Source organism: Somniosus microcephalus, chromosome 6, assembly GCF_052327205.1.
Source record: "Somniosus microcephalus isolate GS21.2 chromosome 6, FLI_Smic_1.0, whole genome shotgun sequence".
NCBI lineage: Eukaryota > Metazoa > Chordata > Chondrichthyes > Squaliformes > Somniosidae > Somniosus > Somniosus microcephalus.
The window spans coordinates 88,956,466-88,979,193 of NC_140992.1; positions in this window are offsets into that span (position 1 = coordinate 88,956,466).

A 22,728-nucleotide genomic window follows, 5' to 3' on the forward strand; every position below is an offset into this window, starting at 1 on the left:
AACCGAAGTGCAGTGGCTCCTGAAGGAAGGGATTATTGAGGGCAGCACCAGCCCCTGGCGAGCCCAGGTTGTGGTCGTTAAGACTGGCGAGAAGCAGCGCCTGGTCATCGACTACAGCCAGACAATAAATCGCTACACCCTGCTGGACGCCTACCCACTCCCCCGCATAGCTGATATGGTCAACCAGATCGCGCAGTACCGCGTCTTCTCGACTATTGACCTGAAATCAGCGTACCACCAGCTCCCTATCCGCCCTGAGGACCGCCAGTATACTGCCTTTGAGGCAAACGGCCGCCTCTATCACTTCCTTAGGGTTCCCTTTGGCGTCACCAACGGGGTCTCCGTCTTCCAAAGGGAGATGGACCGGATGGTAGATCAAAATGCGTTGCAGGCCACTTTCCCATATCTGGACAATGTGACCATCTGCGGCCGTGACTTGCAGGACCATGACGCAAACCTCGAAAAATTCCTCCGCACCGCCCAACTCCTGAACCTGACATATAACAAGGAGAAGTGCATATTCCGCACAAACCGCCTCGCCATCCTTGGCTGTGTTGTGGAACACGGAGTCATCGGCCCCGACCCCGACCGGATGCGTCCCCTTATGGAACTCCCACTGCCCCACTGCCTCAAGGCCCTGAAGAGGTGCCTAGGGTTTTTCTCCTATTACGCCCAGTGGGTCCCCTACTATGCGGACAAGGCCCGTCCGCTGATCAAGTCCACCTCTTTTCCCTTGACGGCAGAGGCCCGCTTAGCCTTCCACCGTATCAAGGAGGACATTGCCAAAGCCACCATGCACGCAGTGGACGAATCCATCCTCTTCCAGGTGGAAAGCGACGCGTCCGACTTTGCCCTGGCCGCTACCCTCAATCAGGCGGGGAGACCCGTGGCCTTCTTTTCACGAACCCTCCAAGGCCCGGAGACCAGACACTCCGCTGTTGAGAAGGAGGCCCAGGCGATTGTGGAGGCTGTGCGTCATTGGAGGCACTACCTGGCCGGAAAACGATTTACCCTGCTCACTGACCAGCGTTCAGTTGCTTTCATGTTTAACAACAAGCAGAGGGGCAAAATCAAAAATGACAAGATCTTGAGGTGGAGAATCGAACTTTCCACCTACAATTACGAGATCTTGTACCGGCCCGGGAAGCTCAATGAACCCCCGGATGCGCTATCACGTGGCACCTGCGCCAGCGCGCAGATCGATAGACTGCGGGCCCTCCACAATGACCTCTGCCACCCGGGGGTCACCAGGTTCTTCCACTTCATCAAGGCCCGCAACCTGCCTTACTCTATTGAGGAGGTCAGGACCATGACCAGGAACTGCCAAGTCTGCGCTGAGTGCAAACCGCACTTTTATAGACCAGACAGGGCCCACCTGATAAAAGCCACTCGCCCCTTCAAGCGCCTGAGCGTTGATTTTAAAGGGCCTCTCCCCTCCTCCGACCGCAATGTGTACTTCCTCAATATTATTGATGAGTACTCCCGTTTCCCGTTCGCCATCCCCTGCCCGGACATGACCAGTGCCACGGTCATTAAATGTCTGAACGACCTCTTCACCCTGTTCGGTTTCCCCAGCTATATCCATAGCGACCGGGGCTCATCGTTTATGAGCGACGAACTCCGTCAGTACCTGCTAACTAGGGGTATTGCCACAAGCAGGACCACCAGTTACAACCCCCGGGGGAACGGACAGGTGGAAAGAGAAAATGCGACAGTTTGGAAGGCCGCCCTGCTAGCCTTAAAGTCTAGGGGCCTTCCAACCTCCCGCTGGTAGGATGTGCTCCCCGATGCGCTCCACTCTATTCGGTCACTGCTCTGCACTGCCACTAACGCCACCCCTCATGAGAAAATGTTTGTCTTCCCAAGGAAGTCCACATCGGGGACATCGCTACCGCCATGGCTGACGTCCCCAGGGCCGGTCCTACTGAGAAGACACGTGAGGACCCATAAAATGGACCCCCTGGTCGAGAGGGTCGACCTCCTCCACGCCAACCCCCAGTATGCTTACATTGCATACCCGGATGGGCGGGAGGACACAGTCTCCATAAGAGACCTTGCACCCTCGGGGGCCGCAGTAACCCACTACTCACTACCACCCCCCCCCCCCACGATCCGATATCCAGCCCCAGCAGACGGCAGGCCTGGGCCCCGCGACCCGCTCGACATCTACGAGGACGACACGCCTGTGCCACAGCCTACGCAGGACTCGACGCCGGAAGCTCCACTACCCCTGCCGTCGCCACGCCGATCACAGCGGCAGACAAGACCTCCGGAGAGACTCCAATACACTAACTTTTAATACACTTCACCCCGCCGGACTCAATTTTAAACAAGGGGTGAATGTGGTAAACCACTGTTTGTATTCCACTGTGTACATGCCTGGACATGCCTCGGCTGACTCCTCCCACAAGTCCTAGTATAAAGGTGACTGCTCCCCAGCCCTTTGTATTTCTGGACCGGTCGACCACTCGAGGCAGACCTTCATTCTTTTGTTAATAAAAGCCTTTAGTTACTCTCTTAACTCTCAGTCTTTTATGAGTAATTGATAGCGCATCAAAGTATCATACCTACGAAGGTGAGCAAAATTCCGACCCTCCACAGCCAATCTTCCCCATAATTACCTATCTATAATCCCATGACACACGCATTTCCCATTCTTCGAAAATGTAGTGTACATAAGCATACATAGGCAAAAATACAATTATTTACACACATCCAAGCATGGAGGGGTCCCACACCCCTGCACCACTTGGTACATACACATCTTTATTAAAAATAACACATCAAAACCTGTATTAAAAATAACAAAAACATTAAAAAAAATGACAATCTTTATTTAAAAATACAAAATAAAAGATTCAAACAGGTGTATCTCCCTCCACCTTAACATAATGCTCTTTCCACGTCCTTTGGTTTCGGAATTCTAGTATTTGGCCTTTTCCCTTGAACTGAGTGCACACTAGGTACAATACTATTCCCAGCTGGCAAACCACGAGGATGTGGGAAGCCATTCTAACCCATTAAGGGACCTCTATATTTTCAAAAATGTCCCACCAGTGTGGAAATACAATGTCCAATATCTCAGCCCCTATCTCTATTGTTTTCTGCTCCAACATGTAGAAATGCTTTTGTGAGACGATTACTGCTTTTAGTATCTTGGTCAGATGTTCTGGTAGAGGGGGAATTTCGTAGCCGAAATGTGCTACATATTTTTGCAGGTTGGTAAAATTCTCTTTTACAGTGAGGTGAACAGTGGAGGGTTCAGGAATGGGGACAATTCGTTCCTGGTCCACTTGAACTTCCGCCTCGGGTTTAAAGCAGAAACTGCCGTCACTTACCGGACACCAGCTATGCTGTCCATGCTGGTAGTGGGGCGCACCTGTGGTGACACAATATGTACCACTTCCTATATATGCTACCTGTGGGGGAACATGGTCTTGTGCCATTACCTCCATGGTACAGTTTATAGGTTTTGTGCCAGCAGCTTTAAACCCACACTGTGGTTTTGAATAGGCATTCAAGTGCTGGGGACACAGTATTATGTGTGCTCCCCGGCTCCGGCACCCCGAGAGGTCAGTACATACATAGATACATAGAAGATAGGAGCAGGAGTAGGCCATTCGGCCCTTCGTGCCTGCTCCGCCATTTAATGAGATCATGGCTGATCCTTTAATTCAGTATCCCGTCCCCGCCTTCTCTCCGTAACCCTTAACCCCTTTTGCCCGTAGAAATATATCTAATTCCCTCTTAAATATATTTAATGAGCTGGCGTACACTGCCCTCTGTGGCAATGAGTTCCACAGGTTCACCACTCTCTGAGTGAAGAAATTCCCCCTCATCTCTGCCCTAAATGGTTTAGCCCTTATCCTTAAATTATGTCCTCTAGTTCTGTTTTCACCCGCCAAGGGAAACATTCCTTCTGCATCCAGTCTGTCTAGACCTGTCAGAATTTTATACACTTCTATGAGGTCCCCTCTCAATCTTCTAAACTCCAGTGTGTACATCCCTAAACTACATAGTCTCTCCTCATAGGTCATTCCCGCCATTCCTGGTATCAGCCTGGTGAATCGCCGCTGCACCCCCTCCATGGCAAGAACATCCTTCCTCAGATGAGGCGACCAAAACTGTACACAGTACTCGAGGTGTGGTCTCACCAGTGCCCTGTACAGCTGCAGCAAGGTATCCCTGTTCCTGTATTCTAACCCTTTTGCTATGAAGGCCAGCATACCGTTTGCCTTCTTGACCGCCTGTTGCACCTGCATGCTCGCCTTCAGTGACTGGTGTACAAGAACACCCAGGTCTCTCTGTACTTCCCCCTCTCCCAATCTATTGCCATTTAAATAATAATTTGCCCTCCCGTTCCTGCACCCAAGGTGGATAACTTCGCACTTGTCCACATTATAGTGCATCTGCCATTTATCCGCCCAATCGCCCAGTCTGTCCAAATCGCTCTGGAGCTTCCTGGTCTCTTCCTCTGAGCCCACCCCACCTCCTAGTTTAGTGTCGTCTGCAAATTTGGAAATGCTGCATCCGACTCCCTGATCCAGGTCATTAATGTAAATTGTGAACAGCTGGGGGCCCAGGACAGATCCCTGTGGTACCCCACTTGTTACTGCCTGCCATTCAGAAAATGAGCCGTTTATTCCAACTCTCTGTTTTCTATCTGACAGCCAGTTCCCTATCCACGCCAAAACTTTCCCCTTTATCCCATGAGCCTCAATTTTCCATGCTAATCTTTTATGTGGGACCTTATCGAAGGCCTTTTGGAAGTCCAGGTACACCACATCTACTGGCTCTCCCCCATCTATTCTACCAGTTACTCCCTCAAAAAATTCCAATAGATTAGTCAAGCACGATTTACCCTTTGTAAATCCATGTTGACTCTGTCCTATCCTGTCCCCATTTGCTAAGTGCTCCGCTATTTCATCCTTAATGATGGACTCCAGCATTTTGCCCACAACTGATGTAAGGCTTACAGGTCTGTAATTACCTGCTTTTTCCCTACCCCCCTTTTTGAATAGTGGGGTAACGTTAGCTACCCTCCAATCCATCGGCACTGTTCCCGAGTCTAATGAATTCTGAAAAATCATCCTTAGTGCATCCGCTATCTCTAGGGCCACCTCCTTCAGTACCCTAGGATGCATGTTATCAGGCCCTGGGGATTTGTCCACCTTCAATCCCTTTAGCTTCCTTAACACCATATTCTTAGAGATATTGATTTGCGTCAGTTCCTCCTTTGCCAATGTCCCTATTTTTCCCGATATCCCAGGGAGGTTTTTTGTGTCTTCCTTCGTAAAGACTGACCCAAAGTATGCATTTAGTTGATCTGCCATTTCCTTATTTCCCATTATATATTCCCCCGTATCTGACTGCAATGGACCAACTTTGGTTTTCACCAGTCTTTTCCTTTTGATATATTTATAAAAGCTTTTGGAGTTAGTTTTTATATTTTCCGCCAGCTTGTTTTCGTAAGCTATTTTGCCCCTCTTGATCATGCCCTTTGCCCTCCTTTGCTCTATCTTAAACTGTTCCCAATCTTCCGCTCTGGCGCTTTTTTTGGCTATTTTATACGCCCTATCTTTGGATTTTATGCTGTCTCTAATTTCCCCTGTTATCCACGGTTGAGTCACCTTTTTAGATTTCCTTTTATGCCAGATTGGTATAAACAATTTTTGCAATTTTGTCATTCTATCTTTAAATGTTTGCCATTGTTTATCTACCTCCAGTCCTCTCAGGAACGTTGTCCAATCAGACCTACTCAGTTCCCGTCTCATGGCATCATAATTCCCCTTGTTTAAATTCAGGACCTTAGTCTCTGAGTCAATTTCTTCGCTCTCCATTTCGAGTGAGAAATCGATCATGTTATGATCGCTCTGACCCAAGGGTCCCCGTACAACAAGATTACTGATTAGTCCCTTCTCATTGCACAGTACCCAGTCCAATATAGCCTGTTCCCGAGTTGGTTCCTCGACATATTGATCCAGATAACCATCCCTTAAACACTCAAGGAATTCCTCCTCCTCATTATTTTTACTGATTAGGCTAGTCCAATCTATATGTAAGTTAAAGTCACCTATGATGACAGCTGTGCTCTTATTGCACGCTTCTCTAATTTCCCTCGTGATGCCCTCCCTAACCTCTATTTTACTATTTGGAGGCCTATATACCACTCCTATTAATGTTTTTCGCCCCTCGCTATTTCTTAGCTCCACCCATATAGATTCTGTATTAACTGAGTTAATATCCTTCCTTTCAATTGCATTTATCCCCTCTTTTACTAGCAATGCTACCCCTCCTCCCTTTCTTTTTTGTCGATCCTTCCTAAATACTGAATACCCCTGTATGTTAAGCTCCCAGCCCTGCTCACCCTGCAACCATGTTTCCGTAATCCCAATTAGATCATAATTATTAACCTCTATTTCCACAGCTAATTCATCTACCTTGTTCCTGATGCTTCTCGCATTAAGGTATAAAACCCTCAGGCTTTTTTTATGCTCACATTTTTTATGAATTAGTTTGGCCCTTTGTTTTTTGTTCCTCACCCTTTTACCATTTATTTCTGTCTGCCTTTCACTTTCCTCTATTTCACTACATAGGTTTCTAGCCCCCTGCCATACTAGTTTAAATGCTCCCGAACTGCTTTATCAAAAATTACCCCGAGAACATCAGTTCCATCTCTGCACAGGTGTAGACCGTCCCTTTTGTATAGGTCACACCTACCACAAAACTGGTTCCAATGCCTCAAAAATTTAAAACCCTCCCTCTTACACCACTGCTCAAGCCACGTATTTAGCCTAACTATCCTGTTCTCTGTACTCTTACTAGCACGTGGCACTGGTAGTAATCCAGAGATTACTACCTTCGAGGTCCTACTTTTTAGCTTGGCTCCTAACTCCCTAAATTCTACTTGTAGGACCTCTTCCCTTTTTTTAGCTACGTCGTTGGTACCAACATGTATCACGACAACTGGCTGTTCCCCCTCCCCCTCCAGAATGTTCTGCACCCGCGCCGAGACATCCTTGACCCTTGCACCAGGGAGGCAACATACCATCCTGGAGTCTCGGTCGCGACCACAGAAACCCCTATCTATTCCCCTTACAATCGAATCCCCTATTACTATAGCCCTGCCACTCTTTTTCCCTCCCTTCTTTGCAACAGAGCCAGTCATGGTGCCATGAGCCTGGCTGCTGGTGCCTTCCCCCGATGCGTCACCCCCCCCGACAACAGTACCTAAGACGGTGAACCTGTTGCTAAGGGAGACAACCCCAGGGGATTTCTGCACTACCTTCCTGCCCTTGCTCTGCCTTTTGGTCACCCATGTACTGTCTACGCTGGCCTTAACCTGCGGTGTGACCAACTCACTAAATGTGCTATCCACACCCCTCTCAGAATCGTGGATGCTCCAAAGTGAGTCCATCTGCAGCTCAAGGGCCGTCATGCGGTCCCACATGAGCTGCAGCTGGACACACTTCCCGCACACATAGTCGTCAGGGACACAGGAAGCGTCCCTGATTTCCCACATGTTACAGGAGGAGCATGACACAGGTCCGAGCTCTACTGCCATGACTTAACCCTTATATTACTTTTTAATTTTCTAGTTTTAGTTTATTTATCGACTTTTGTTTTCCCGAAGCTTACTTAGACCAATGTATACTGTACTCCTCTTATTCCTTTTTAAACTAACCAAATCCCACTAGTTTTGGTTTTACTTTCTAGGAAGGTTTGAGGAAAGTACTTACCAGTTAGTCTTACCTCCCTGGTCTTTCGCTGACTTCCCGGTCTTGTGTCCCCTTGGTCCTACGCCGACTTCCCGCTCCTCCCGGTTCCTGCCCTGCTGAAAAGAAACTGAGACCAAAAAATTTGTGACCTCTGTTTTTAGACAGCTGCTAAAAGACTACTAGGTTAGAGGAGGAGGGTGGGTGGGGTTTCCTACTCTGTAGGAACTCGGGTTTACGCCACCACCCTCCTTAAATACCTTTCACCTGGGTGCTTCCCACCAGGTCCGCTTCTGAAAAAAAGCTCACGAGCTGGACTTCCGCCTCAGCTGTTTTTTTAAATGGCTTTTTAACTCTCTCCTTCCCTGAGATTGGAGATTGGTGAGGCCTACCTGGGCCTCTGGAGCCTCTTGTAGTCGCTCTGCCGCTCAGCTCCGCCTCCACCCGCTGCCGATGCCGCACTGGGGCCTACCTGGGCCTCTGGAGCCTCTTGTAGTCGCTCTGCCGCTCAGCTCCGCCTCCACCCGCTGCCGATGCCGCACTGGGGCCTACCTGGGCCTCTGGAGCCTCTTGTAGTCGCTCTGCCGCTCAGCTCCGCCTCCACCCGCTGCCGATGCCGCACTGGGGCCTACCTGGGCCTCTGGAGCCTCTTGTAGTCGCTCTGCCGCTCAGCTCCGCCTCCACCCGCTGCCGATGCCGCACTGGGGCCTACCTGGGCCTCTGGAGCCTCTTGTAGTCGCTCTGCCGCTCAGCTCCGCCTCCACCCGCTGCCGATGCCGCACTGGGGCCTACCTGGGCCTCTGGAGCCTCTTGTAGTCGCTCTGCCGCTCAGCTCCGCCTCCACCCGCTGCCGATGCCGCACTGGGGCCTACCTGGGCCTCTGGAGCCTCTTGTAGTCGCTCTGCCGCTCAGCTCCGCCTCCACCCGCTGCCGATGCCGCACTGGGGCCTACCTGGGCCTCTGGAGCCTCTTGTAGTCGCTCTGCCGCTCAGCTCCGCCTCCACCCGCTGCCGATGCCGCACTGGGGCCTACCTGGGCCTCTGGAGCCTCTTGTAGTCGCTCTGCCGCTCAGCTCCGCCTCCACCCGCTGCCGATGCCGCACTGGGGCCTACCTGGGCCTCTGGAGCCTCTTGTAGTCGCTCTGCCGCTCAGCTCCGCCTCCACCCGCTGCCGATGCCGCACTGGGGCCTACCTGGGCCTCTGGAGCCTCTTGTAGTCGCTCTGCCGCTCAGCTCCGCCTCCACCCGCTGCCGATGCCGCACTGGGGCCTACCTGGGCCTCTGGAGCCTCTTGTAGTCGCTCTGCCGCTCAGCTCCGCCTCCACCCGCTGCCGATGCCGCACTGGGGCCTACCTGGGCCTCTGGAGCCTCTTGTAGTCGCTCTGCCGCTCAGCTCCGCCTCCACCCGCTGCCGATGCCGCACTGGGGCCTACCTGGGCCTCTGGAGCCTCTTGTAGTCGCTCTGCCGCTCAGCTCCGCCTCCACCCGCTGCCGATGCCGCACTGGGGCCTACCTGGGCCTCTGGAGCCTCTTGTAGTCGCTCTGCCGCTCAGCTCCGCCTCCACCCGCTGCCGATGCCGCACTGGGGCCTACCTGGGCCTCTGGAGCCTCTTGTAGTCGCTCTGCCGCTCAGCTCCGCCTCCACCCGCTGCCGATGCCGCACTGGGGCCTACCTGGGCCTCTGGAGCCTCTTGTAGTCGCTCTGCCGCTCAGCTCCGCCTCCACCCGCTGCCGATGCCGCACTGGGGCCTACCTGGGCCTCTGGAGCCTCTTGTAGTCGCTCTGCCGCTCAGCTCCGCCTCCACCCGCTGCCGATGCCGCACTGGGGCCTACCTGGGCCTCTGGAGCCTCTTGTAGTCGCTCTGCCGCTCAGCTCCGCCTCCACCCGCTGCCGATGCCGCACTGGGGCCTACCTGGGCCTCTGGAGCCTCTTGTAGTCGCTCTGCCGCTCAGCTCCGCCTCCACCCGCTGCCGATGCCGCACTGGGGCCTACCTGGGCCTCTGGAGCCTCTTGTAGTCGCTCTGCCGCTCAGCTCCGCCTCCACCCGCTGCCGATGCCGCACTGGGGCCTACCTGGGCCTCTGGAGCCTCTTGTAGTCGCTCTGCCGCTCAGCTCCGCCTCCACCCGCTGCCGATGCCGCACTGGGGCCTACCTGGGCCTCTGGAGCCTCTTGTAGTCGCTCTGCCGCTCAGCTCCGCCTCCACCCGCTGCCGATGCCGCACTGGGGCCTACCTGGGCCTCTGGAGCCTCTTGTAGTCGCTCTGCCGCTCAGCTCCGCCTCCACCCGCTGCCGATGCCGCACTGGGGCCTACCTGGGCCTCTGGAGCCTCTTGTAGTCGCTCTGCCGCTCAGCTCCGCCTCCACCCGCTGCCGATGCCGCACTGGGGCCTACCTGGGCCTCTGGAGCCTCTTGTAGTCGCTCTGCCGCTCAGCTCCGCCTCCACCCGCTGCCGATGCCGCACTGGGGCCTACCTGGGCCTCTGGAGCCTCTTGTAGTCGCTCTGCCGCTCAGCTCCGCCTCCACCCGCTGCCGATGCCGCACTGGGGCCTACCTGGGCCTCTGGAGCCTCTTGTCGTCGCTCTGCCGCTCAGCTCCGCCTCCACCCGCTGCCGATGCCGCACTGGGGCCTACCTGGGCCTCTGGAGCCTCTTGTCGTCGCTCTGCCGCTCAGCTCCGCCTCCACCCGCTGCCGATGCCGCACTGGGGCCTACCTGGGCCTCTGGAGCCTCTTGTCGTCGCTCTGCCGCTCAGCTCCGCCTCCACCCGCTGCCGATGCCGCACTGGGGCCTACCTGGGCCTCTGGAGCCTCTTGTCGTCGCTCTGCCGCTCAGCTCCGCCTCCACCCGCTGCCGATGCCGCACTGGGGCCTACCTGGGCCTCTGGAGCCTCTTGTCGTCGCTCTGCCGCTCAGCTCCGCCTCCACCCGCTGCCGATGCCGCACTGGGGCCTACCTGGGCCTCTGGAGCCTCTTGTCGTCGCTCTGCCGCTCAGCTCCGCCTCCACCCGCTGCCGATGCCGCACTGGGGCCTACCTGGGCCTCTGGAGCCTCTTGTCGTCGCTCTGCCGCTCAGCTCCGCCTCCACCCGCTGCCGATGCCGCACTGGGGCCTACCTGGGCCTCTGGAGCCTCTTGTCGTCGCTCTGCCGCTCAGCTCCGCCTCCACCCGCTGCCGATGCCGCACTGGGGCCTACCTGGGCCTCTGGAGCCTCTTGTCGTCGCTCTGCCGCTCAGCTCCGCCTCCACCCGCTGCCGATGCCGCACTGGGGCCTACCTGGGCCTCTGGAGCCTCTTGTAGTCGCTCTGCCGCTCAGCTCCGCCTCCACCCGCTGCCGATGCCGCACTGGGGCCTACCTGGGCCTCTGGAGCCTCTTGTCGTCGCTCTGCCGCTCAGCTCCGCCTCCACCCGCTGCCGATGCCGCACTGGGGCCTACCTGGGCCTCTGGAGCCTCTTGTAGTCGCTCTGCCGCTCAGCTCCGCCTCCACCCGCTGCCGATGCCGCACTGGGGCCTACCTGGGCCTCTGGAGCCTCTTGTAGTCGCTCTGCCGCTCAGCTCCGCCTCCACCCGCTGCCGATGCCGCACTGGGGCCTACCTGGGCCTCTGGAGCCTCTTGTAGTCGCTCTGCCGCTCAGCTCCGCCTCCACCCGCTGCCGATGCCGCACTGGGGCCTACCTGGGCCTCTGGAGCCTCTTGTAGTCGCTCTGCCGCTCAGCTCCGCCTCCACCCGCTGCCGATGCCGCACTGGGGCCTACCTGGGCCTCTGGAGCCTCTTGTAGTCGCTCTGCCGCTCAGCTCCGCCTCCACCCGCTGCCGATGCCGCACTGGGGCCTACCTGGGCCTCTGGAGCCTCTTGTAGTCGCTCTGCCGCTCAGCTCCGCCTCCACCCGCTGCCGATGCCGCACTGTACCTGTCATAGCGTGCTCCCACTTTATGACATAAGGTGGGACCGCTGTGAAACGGATGTGTGCACCCCCTAGAATGACTCCAATGTTCTCTACCCTGTATACCGGCATGGGTCGGGCTGTCCCACCCATGACCGGCATCCTCACTACTATCCCCATGATAGTGTGGTTAGAGCGCCCATAATCTACTGGGACAGGGTAGGCCTCAGAAGCTAGCCGGAGTTGACACGGGCTTAATGCATTCTCAAATGGATGGAGGGCTGCGAGGCGCTTGTTGCTGATCCAGGAAGGGACTAAACCCTGTTTTAAATCCTCCAGGTTACTGCGGCCCTCGCCCAGCAACCATGCCCCATACAGTATGCACACCTCATTCTGTGCAGCCTGATCTGAAGCATTCTTGTCCTCTCTTATAAGGACATTTACAGTCTTTGCGTGCCTCTCCAGCTCCACAATGTTCTCTTTTAAATGGACCGTCATGGCCTGGTCCTCGTGTAACTCTGAGCCTACTACTGTATTTTCATCCATTAAGATTTTTCGCAATTGTGTTTTCAAACCGTTTATCTGTGTCTGTAATTTTATGTCATCCAGGCTGTTGATGACAGAGGACCCTGTGTTAAACGCTGTGAAAACATCATTCCAGGCTCCCCTTCTTTGTCTCCCCGCACTACCAAAGTACTCATGCTGTGTAGTGTACAGTTCGGTTTTGTCTACATTGGCAAAATCGAACTCGTAGAATTTCCTAAACATTTCTTTTAACAGGGCCTGGTATAGCTGTTCTGTCTCTTTGGGGCACCACTCCGGTAAGTGTACCTCGGTAAGGTTCAGAATCATGGAAGCTACCGCGTAGTGTACCCCTGGTATAGTACCTGTTCCATCGGCACTAGTACCAGCCCATTCCCTGGTCCCTTGGTGGTGGCAGGGCACCCCTCTCTGTGTGTCCTTGCTGCCTGAGTCATGGGCAGGGGCTTTCGGGCGTGTGCCACGAGTTCAGTGGCTTTAACTGGGGCTGGGTAACGTGGGACTATGCAAGTGTGTAGGTGGGAATCCCATCCCACCCCCTCCCCCTTATCCTGCCATGATGCGGAGAAGATGATGGATATGCCTGTGGGGCAGGCCCTTTGTGACCCCCACATGCAGACATAAATTCCCTGTTCCGACTCCCACCACTTACCCCAGCATACTCTAGTCCCCCCTCGGGTCCCTGTGACCGTCCGGTAGGTGTTGTTCCCTAGTCGTACCCAGTCAGCTGTATGGTCTCCCATGTCTGTGCTCAGCTTCCTGAGCCACCACCACCTTCCCAGGGGAATCTGTCCTCTGGAAGTCAGGCACACGCGTTTCCCCTCAGTGACCCCAAACCGTGTGGCCACCACCTGTATGCTGGGGCAGGGGAGGGAGGCCTCCCCATAGGTGAACCCGGTCTGGCTGGAGTACCGGGTGGATTTAGATCCCAGCCACCCTGGCCATCTTCCCTCATGGGAATAGATAGCGAGCTCCTCCACACCTCGTTCGCCACCCCCAGCAGTCACAACCAGTGCTCTCTCCCCTGAGCACCCGTAGATGTGGGAGTCCTCCACGTCACCTCGCTTCCCAGTGCTCACTCCTATCAGGGCGAGTCGGAGGATGCCCCCCTTCATCTCAAAATCCCTTCGGTAAAGAGATACAAGAGCATATAGCCAGGTCCTGAGAAGATTCTCTGGCTTGGGTAAAGCAGTCGAGTCTTGCGACCTTGACTCAATACAAACATTCTTAAACAAACAATAATACTTAAACTACCAATCACCTCGTATAAACTTAAACTAACACCCAAATTTAAAAATAACTAAAATTACATTACAGAAACTATGAACATCCGCCGCCCGTCTCCGGGCGGCCAGGCTAATCCCTGTTCGGGCTGCAGCACAGTATTCCCTTCGGTGTGGCTGCCCTGTCCTGTACTTTTGGTCCCTCGCAGCCTGCGGCTGCTGGCTGGGAACCTCTGTCCTCAGACTGATCCCTGACTCGAGAGGCTGCCCTTTTGAACTGGGGAGCCAGTGACCACGGTTTCCTTGGCCGTGGCGTTCATGGGGACCTTCTAGGGACTTTTTCTGGTGGGGTTTTTCTGGCTGGTGCTTCTTTAACACGAGCCATTGCCCCCTCCGGTGCGGTCTGTGGGCTTTCCACTACCGCTGGCTGGGGATTTTTATCCTCAGGCTTTTCCTCTCCTAAACCTGTGCTAGGGGCAGGCAACTCTGCGCAGCCTGATGCTGCCAGCTGCGGGTCCGTGCCCTCATATTCCACCTCTCCTAAACCTGGGTTAGGGGCAGGTAACTCTCTGCAGCCTAATGCTGCAGGCTGAGGGTCCTCACCCCCAGGTCCTACCTCGTCTAAGTCCCAGATGAGTGGGAGAGTGTCCCAAACAGTGGGTGGGATGGCCCTTCCCTTAACACAAGCCACTGCACCTGCCTGTGCAGTCTGTGAACTTGCTCCTGCTGCAGACTGAGGATTTCTATCCTCAGACCTTGCCCCAACTGGCTGTTCCCTTTTCTCGGGCTTAAACAATTTGCATTGGTTAATGTAACTGGCAGCCTGCCTTAAAGTCTCGTCTGCTGCCCTGAACGGGCCTTCTATGGACTCCCCATTCTTTCTCCTTACCGGGACGGCCTTAAGGACGGGATCTTGGGCTTGGACCTGCTTTAGGTCCAGGGCCAAAGCTACCCCCTGTGTGCCTCCCTTGTCCTGGATTGCGGCCACCGAACCTGTCCGATAGGGGTCCCAAAACTCTCCTTCCCTAGCCTTCTGCTTGGCCACCTCATTGGTCTTTTGTGTAGGATTCGCAAAATTCCCACATTTCCCCAAGGTTATTAATAAAAGGGACCCTGGATGGACAATTTAAAAAAGGGTACCCAAAAGATGGCGTCCGCACCTCGTGGCCAAAAGCCTGTAAGATTTTACAAGCTTGGACTCTGTAGCACAGAACAGGCAGTTTTGGGAAATCGAAACTTAAAATGCATTTCTGTGAAAAGGACTTTGTGTTTGAAAAGCCAGACAGCTAGGCAAACACTGAATATGCATTGCGTCAGATCAAAACAGATCAAACCCAGTTAGGCCTAAACATGAGGTCATTAGTTTGTCCGCATAAATAATCGGAAACAGCTCAAGGGAGCCACCAAGGCTGGACAGGCCGATTAAAATGCATTAATGACACTACAACCCGGACATCGGGGTCATCAGGTACGATAAACGGCCATCTAAAGCCAGTTAACTTAGATTGGTATAATCATTTAAAACAGCCCGCCTAAAGTTGGACAATAGACTGACCTGATTTGGCGAGCAGATAAGGGCCTCAGAAGGAGTATAATTGTATGCCCATCGGTAACCAACGCTCTCTTGCGCTCTTGCTGTCTTCCTCCCACGCTTGCCGCCTGGCCACTGCCCGTGTCTTCCCCAAAATCCATCAGGGACGCCCGGTATCGCACCAGGCAAACACGGGCAAACCAGGCCAGACGAGGTGGGACGAGATGAGATGAGATGAGATGAGATGAGACGAGACGAATTGGAAGAAGATTAAAGAACGCTTCGAATAATTGGGCCTTCAATCCAGCTGCACCTGTGACTATCTTCATGCAAACTTCAACTGCCGCCACCCGAAGAAGAGGAACCATCATCCCTGTGAGGTAAAGTACCCAAGCAAAGACTTTAATCTCGGGGTACTTTACCTGGACGACGCCCTTGCAGCGCCCTGAGAGCACGTGATGACAGCAGGCCCCAGAGAGCACAAAGAGTGAATCCCAAACCCCACAGCCGTTTTAACTCAGCAGGTTTTGACTCAGTGAGCATGAATTCCCGGCCCCTCTTAGCTTAATCTACTTAGGTATAGGGGTGGGATAAGGATAAGGGGATTGTTAATGTAGTTTGTTTTCCCTCGGTGTGCCGTGTGTTCCCCACTCCCATTTAAGTGTATATTCTTTTTGATAAGCCTGTAACTACATAGTGATTTTCTCAGTATTTGTAATTTTTATCATCGTTTTAATAAAGTTCACGGTTTTCTTGTACCAAACCAATTGTCTACCCGTTTTTCTGTATCGCCGCCTGCACCTAAGTCCAGTGTCACGAACCCAGGGGTGTGGGAGTGATTCGAACCGCTCACAGGCTGTCAGGGGCATAACTGACTGGCCACACACGCCACCCCCTACAGAAAATGGCGACCACGGCAGGACACCGGCAGCAGGGTTGCGATACAGTAGACAATGGTTCGGATGAGCAAACCATGATGGAGGAAAGGGTTTCTGATTATGAGTTTAGCAAGGTGAATATCACAAAGAAGTGGATCACCACTCTGTTAAGGACTGGGCGTCCGGTAGATGCAGCAGCTAAGTGGACAGAGGGAAAGGAACACAAGAAGTCCTTAGAGAAGGCAATCTGGCTGATGTGTTTCCAAAAGCAGGTCCAACTTTTGGACAGGCTCGTTGCAGCACAGGCAGCCGATTTAAAGGAGCCAGCCCTGGAGATCCAGGATAAGGCTCAAGCAGGGGAGAAGTTATTGGTAGCATTGCAGGCCCTGAATCAGGAGAGAGTGTATTTAATGGGAGAACACAAGGCCCAGTTGGAATGCCTACAGTGCCAAGTCACCGAAGCCAAGGGAAATGAGTTAAGGTTGCGGGAAAAGAACGCCCGCTTGGCAAGGCAAGTTAGGGAGCAGGACGAGAAAGTACAGGAGGTAAAGGCAGCTTACAAGCTAGCGAGCGAACGGGGGTTTGAGGAGGCAGACCACGGCCCCTGCAAAGAGTGGATAGGAAATCTGAGCCTGGCCCTCAGGAATGCAAAAGGCATGGTGTGCCTCATGAGCCCAAAGGCAGGTCAGGCGGATTTTATGGGGAACGAGGGGAGGACGGTTCCAACGTCACCGGTAGTGCCCAGGGATGACCCGGTTGAGGGACAGGAGGTCTCACGACCACCACCCGTAGCGCCAAGCTTCAGCGAAGTCTGGCAGCAAGGGGGGGTGGAGCCAGAGGTGGGAGCGGAGGTGGAGCAACCCCACCAGAGAGGTCAGAGCCGGGACCGATGTGCCCAGCATGGCATCAGAGGTTCAGCCCACCCATCAATGGCGATGATGAGGGACCCCTCCAAAACCAGTTTGTGTTACCCTATAGCACCCAACAGCTTAGGGCTATGGTGACCCATATCCCAAAGCTCTCCGAAAAGGGAGACCCCTTGATCCACTTCAGGGAAATAGAGCAGGCAGCCAGCGTCAACAACTGCGATGGCGCTGAGCAGGCCAAGATGCTGCTATTCTCCCTGGAGAGTAGTCTCCTCCAATCCCTCTCTGACGAGTTTAAGAGGGGGCAGAGCGGGTATGAGGCACTCAGGGATGAAGTTCTGGAGGCCATGGGGATGAATGAGGGAAGTACTTTCTCCCGTGTGGAGAAGACAGTCCAGCTCGCAGGGGAAACCCCACAGGCTTTCGCGCACTGGTTATGGCCGGTGTACCAGAGGGCCTGCCCGGGGACGCTGAACCAGGTGTTCCTGAATGGGGATCCCCTGGCCCATTGGCTCCGTTGCCTGGTGGCGAACAGCTTGCCACAGGTCCGGGCCAAGGCAGAAGTCTGGTTCGACCCCAAGAACCCCCAGACCACTGAACTTACGGTGATCAGACAGTTGACTCTAGCCTATAAAAACGGGAGGGGAACCGATGTACACCCACCTAAGGGGAAGGTGCATGAGGTAAAACCCGGACCGGGTAGGAAAGAGTGGCACCAGGAAGGGAATAACCTCCCAACACAAAGACGAATTGTTACGGGTGCGGGAAGGATGGTCACTGGCGGAAGGAGTGCAAAAACCCTTGGAAAGATAACAAGGGAAAGAATTCCACAGCCCCAGCCCAAAAGGCGAAGGCAGGAATTCCTCCCGCAGCAGTCGAGTCACTTTTGGACACCATGAGGTCCTTATTGACTGGCCAGGGGAGAGTAGCAGCCGCCACCGGTGCTCTGACCCCATCAGCCCCATCCAACCCACAGCCCTGACTAGAGCCAGCGCAACCTGTTTTCCTGTGTTCTCTCCGGTTCAATGAATGGAAAATATAAAGTATGTGTCAATACTTAATGCAATAATGATGAGACAGCTTGGAAGATTCAACGTAGGTCTTTACTTAATACCAACAGGCGGGAAACTGAGGGGAGATCAGTACCCACAGTACTATTTATACCCCTATGGCCAGGAGTGGTACTACGGTATCACTACGCCCTACAAAGTAGTGCTGCCCTGGCCATAGGTTTAAAGTAACATACCTATTACATACACAACATTCCTCCCCTTTTAATTAAAACGTACCCGTGCAATTAAGTCAATAGATGCCCCATAACTAGGGCTAATAACATTTGGTAACACAATATACATAACATATTTACATCAAGAGTTGTCTACTTATATATATATAAACAGAAACATGTTATAGATTCAGTCTCTGAGGAGGCCTCCTGTCTCGACTAGGATAACGTCTTTCTCTAGTCGGTCTCGGTGTAGGCGGCGGTACTTCCTTCACCCCTTCATCGCTGGACTCGTCGGTGTCTGATGGCACATCCTGTGCCGTGGAGATCACTGGAGTGCTGAACTCCTCGCAATCCTGAGACCTCTGTAATGACGAGCTGGGCCGTGATTCCGCTGTAACAATGTGCTGAGACGTTTGAGGTAGTGAATCAGTTGGGTTTCTGGACTCCACAAGTTGATCAGCATATCGTCTGATTATGCCTTCCCCTGTCTCAACTGTGTACATCAAGGGTCCCTGGCGGGCCTTTATCGTACCAGACCGCCACTTTTCATTCCTATAATCACGGGCCAACACTTGCTGCCCCACCTCGAAGCTCCGTGTCTGTCTGTCAGGAGCCCTACGAAATACTCGGTTTTCCACATCTCTCCGAATGTTTGGTCTGAGCAATTCAAGGCGAGACCTTAACCTTCTATTAAAGAACATGACGGCGGGGGCCTGGTTGGTCACCGTATGTGCAGCATTACGGTATGCGAATAGGAAGTTGTCCACCTTGTGTTGTAGTGGCAACCTTTCCTCCCCCATCGCCTTGATGGCCTTTTTAAAAGTCTGCACAAATCGCTCTGCCAGCCCATTTGTAGCCGGATGATATGGTGCAGACGTATAATGTCGCACTCCATTCCTTTTTAGGAATGCTTGAAATTCTTCTGCCACAAATTGTGGCCCATTGTCCGAACAGACTTGCTCGGGCACCCCGTTTCGGGCAAAAATGGTCCTTAAGACTGCGACCGTCTTTTCGGCTGTCGTTGATGACATCTTTACGACCTCCAGCCATTTTGAATGGGCGTCCACTACAATAAGGAACATCGCATCCAGGAAGGGGCCAGCGAAGTCCACATGGATCCTTTGCCACGGCGTTGAGGGCCACTCCCACGGATGTAGTGGGGCTTGTGGTGGTACGTTCTGTACCATCTGGCACCCTTGGCACGCTTTTGCTACTTCCTCAATGTCCCTGTCAATGCCGGGCCACCAGACGTAGGCTCTGGCGAGGCTTTTCATTTTGACACCCCCCAGATGACCTTCGTGTAAGTCCTGCAACGCTTTATGTTGTAATTCTTGAGGGACCACCACCCTGGCTCCGCACATCAATGTGCCCTGGCAGACGGACAACTGGTCCTTCCTTGCCGAAAACGCCGGCAATGATGCGTCACCCTGCGCCGGCCAGCCTTTCATGGTTAATTCGTAAACCCTTGCCAATGTCGGGTCGTTCCGTGTTTCCCGCTCAATACATTGGCTGGTGATGGGCAAGTGTTCCATAACAGCCGTATGATATATTTGCACGGGGTCCTGTACTATCTCTTCGATCTCAGCAGGCAAGGGTAGCCGCGACAGGCCATCTGCATTGCCATGCTGTTTGGTACCCTTATATTCGATAAGGTACTGGTGTGCTCCTAAGAACAGTGACCATCTCTGTAGCCTTTGGGCCGTCATCAGGGGCACCCCTTTTGTTGGATTAAATATCGACACCAACGGTTGATGATCCGTCAGTAGTGTGAAATGTTGCCCATGCAGGTAGTGGTGGAATTTATTTACACCCCACACCAGACTGAGGGCCTCCCTGTCGATTTGCGCATAGTTTCTTTCGGCTGTAGTTAACGACCTTGAGGCAAATGCTATTGGCCTCTCCGTCCCGTTGGGAAATTTGTGTGACAACACTGCCCCTATACTGTACGGGGAGGCGTCACATGCCAACCTCATTGGCATTTTTGGGTCAAAGTGTGCGAGCACTTCCTTTGATGTAATGAGTTGTTTACCCTTTTTAAAAGCAGCCTCACATGCTTCCTCCCAATTCCAGGAGACTCCCTTTTGCAGCAATGAATTTAGTGGATGTAAAATGGACGATAAGTTCAGGAGGAACTTATGGTAATAGTTTATAAGGCCTAAGAATGATCGTAACTGAGATACATTCTCAGGGGGCGGGGCCTTCACTACTGCCTCGATCTTTTCCGGGGACTTATGCAGGCCTTCCTTACCTATAATGTGACCACAGTATGAGATATGTTCCTGGAAAAACTCACATTTCTGCTTGTTCGCCCTGAGTCCGTATTGTTGTAACCGCAGAAGTACTCGCTCCAGGTTAGCGAGGTGGTCGTTATCCATTTGTCCTGTCACCAGGATGTCATCCAGGTAGCATTGCGTTCCTGGAATGCCCTGTAGGACCTGTTCCATGGTCCTCTGCCATATTGCCGGGGCGGACGCCACACCAAATACCAGGCGATTGTACTGGTACAATCCCTTGTGTGTGTTAATCATTAGGAGCTTTTTCGAGTCCTGCTCCACCTCCATCTGTAAATAAGCTTGACAAAGGTCAATCTTCGTAAAGTGTCTACCCCCAGCTAACGATGCGAATATGTCCTCTATCCGCGGCAGCGGATACTGTACCGTGTGCAGGACTGGGTTAATAGTTATCTTAAAATCCCTGCAAATGTGAACCTTCTTTGGTTCCCCCGGTGTGTTATTTGCAGATTTCTTTATAACTGGGACGATGGGCGTGGCCCACTCGCTCCACTCAATCTTTGTAAGGACACCTGCACTCTCTAAGGCATCCAGTTCTGCTTCCACCGCTGGCCGAATGGCATAAGGCACCGGTCTGGCCTTACAAAACTTGGGGTTTGCGTCTTGAGCAATAGTTATTTTTGCTCTAATGTCCTTTAAGGTCCCCAGCCCTTGTTGGAACACCTCTGGTGTTTTTGCCAATAGTTTCGACAGCCTGCTTGTAATGGTTGTATCATCCTTGGTGGTCTCTACTTTTAACTCGTGTATCGACTTCCAGTCGAAATGGATTTTTCTTATCCATTCCCTACCCAAAAGTGGTGGTCCACCGTTTGGTAGGACGTATAAATAAAGTCCTGGCACTTTTCTGCCATTGTATTTAACTGTTACTTGCATTTTTCCCTTCGGGTAAACTTTTTGTCCCGTATATGTTTTTAATTTAATTTCCGTATCCTTTAAGGGAATGCGTTTGAACAGCCTGTTATAATCTTGTTCATTAATTACTGATAGGGCTGAACCCGTGTCCAGCTCCATATTAACTTCGACGCCTGCTACCTTCATTTTAACCCACATTGTGCTGTGGTCCTCCGTTTTGTCTACACTATATAACTTGAGACATCCCAGACCTTTAGGCTCTGCTTTTGTGCCTTCCTGTGACTCGTCTGAGCTACTGTCAGACATCTTATGTATTTTTGTCCTTGCCTTGGTACTGCTCGAATTGCCCCCACGATTGGGTTTCGTACCAGACCGACAAACTTTCGCTATATGCCCTTTTTCCCACACTGCCGGCATATTTTATCACGAAACCAACAATTACTTTGGTCGTGGGTGGTTTTGCCACAATGGTAGCATTTACTTTTGTGAAATGTCACCTCATGGGTGTCATAGCCGGTTGTGTTATGTCGTATTTGAGCAGCACCCTGTGCTGCTGCTTCGTGGGGGCTATGCTATTTCAATCGCCTGATCTAGGCTGAGCTGTTTCTTGGCTAGCAACCGTTTACGTGTATTCTCATTTAACATGCCACAGACAAATCTGTCTCTGATCGCATCCGCCAATATGGCTCTAAACTGGCAATGTTTGGACAACCTTCTGAGCTCAGCTAAATAGGCTGCGTGCGACTCATCATTCCTTTGGTCGCATCTGTAGAAGCGGTACCTTTCCGCTATAAATGGTGGCTTAGGGTTTAAATGTTCCCTTAACGTATCAACAATTTGGGCGTACGTTTTGTCTGCTGGCTTGTCTGGAGTAAGAAGATTCCTCAGCAGACCGTATGTTTTTGCCCCCATAAAATTTAATAAGGTTGCTACCTTTTGGTCATCTTCCACCTTGTTTACTATGCAATAAAGTTCATGCCTTTCGATATAGGCATCCCACTCTTCTGTGTCCTCAACAAATGCTGACAAACAACCTTCTTTAGCCATTTTAAACTTTTGAAGAGAAAAAAAAAACTTTTCCCGCTTTCTCCACTAGATGGTGTTTTTCCCGCCTTTTCTCCCTCTGCTGTCAACGACCTCTCTCCAGCGTTGTTATTTTTGGCCCTTGCTGCTCCCGTTCCCCGGGAAGGATTGCAGTTTACCTGGCCCTGGGTGGACCTTTGCCCCGTGGCTGGAGCGCCCGTTCAGCCTCTTCTCTCAGCTGCCGCAGCTGCCGCTGGAAACCTCTCTCTCTCGCTCCATTGCTGCCGCTCCTCCCGAACCCAGAGTGCTGGGCGGCCTCCTTCGGTCGACGCTGGACTCTGCAGGCTGGCTGGTAAGAAGCCTCTCTCCTTCTCTCTCCGTACTGCTACCGTTCCTTTGTTGCACCGTGTACTGATGAGTTCGAACCTTACTCGTCACCAGTATAAAGTATGTGTCTATACTTAATGCAATAATGACGAGACAGCTTGGAAGATTCAACGTAGGTCTTTACTTAATACCAACAGGCGGGAAACTGAGGGGAGATCAGTACCCACAGTACTATTTATACCCCTATGGCCAGGAGTGGTACTATGGTATCACTACGCCCTACAAAGTAGTGCTGCCCTGGCCATAGGTTTAAAGTAACATACCTATTACATACACAACAGAAAAGACCCCTCTTGGAGATGGAGGTAGAAAA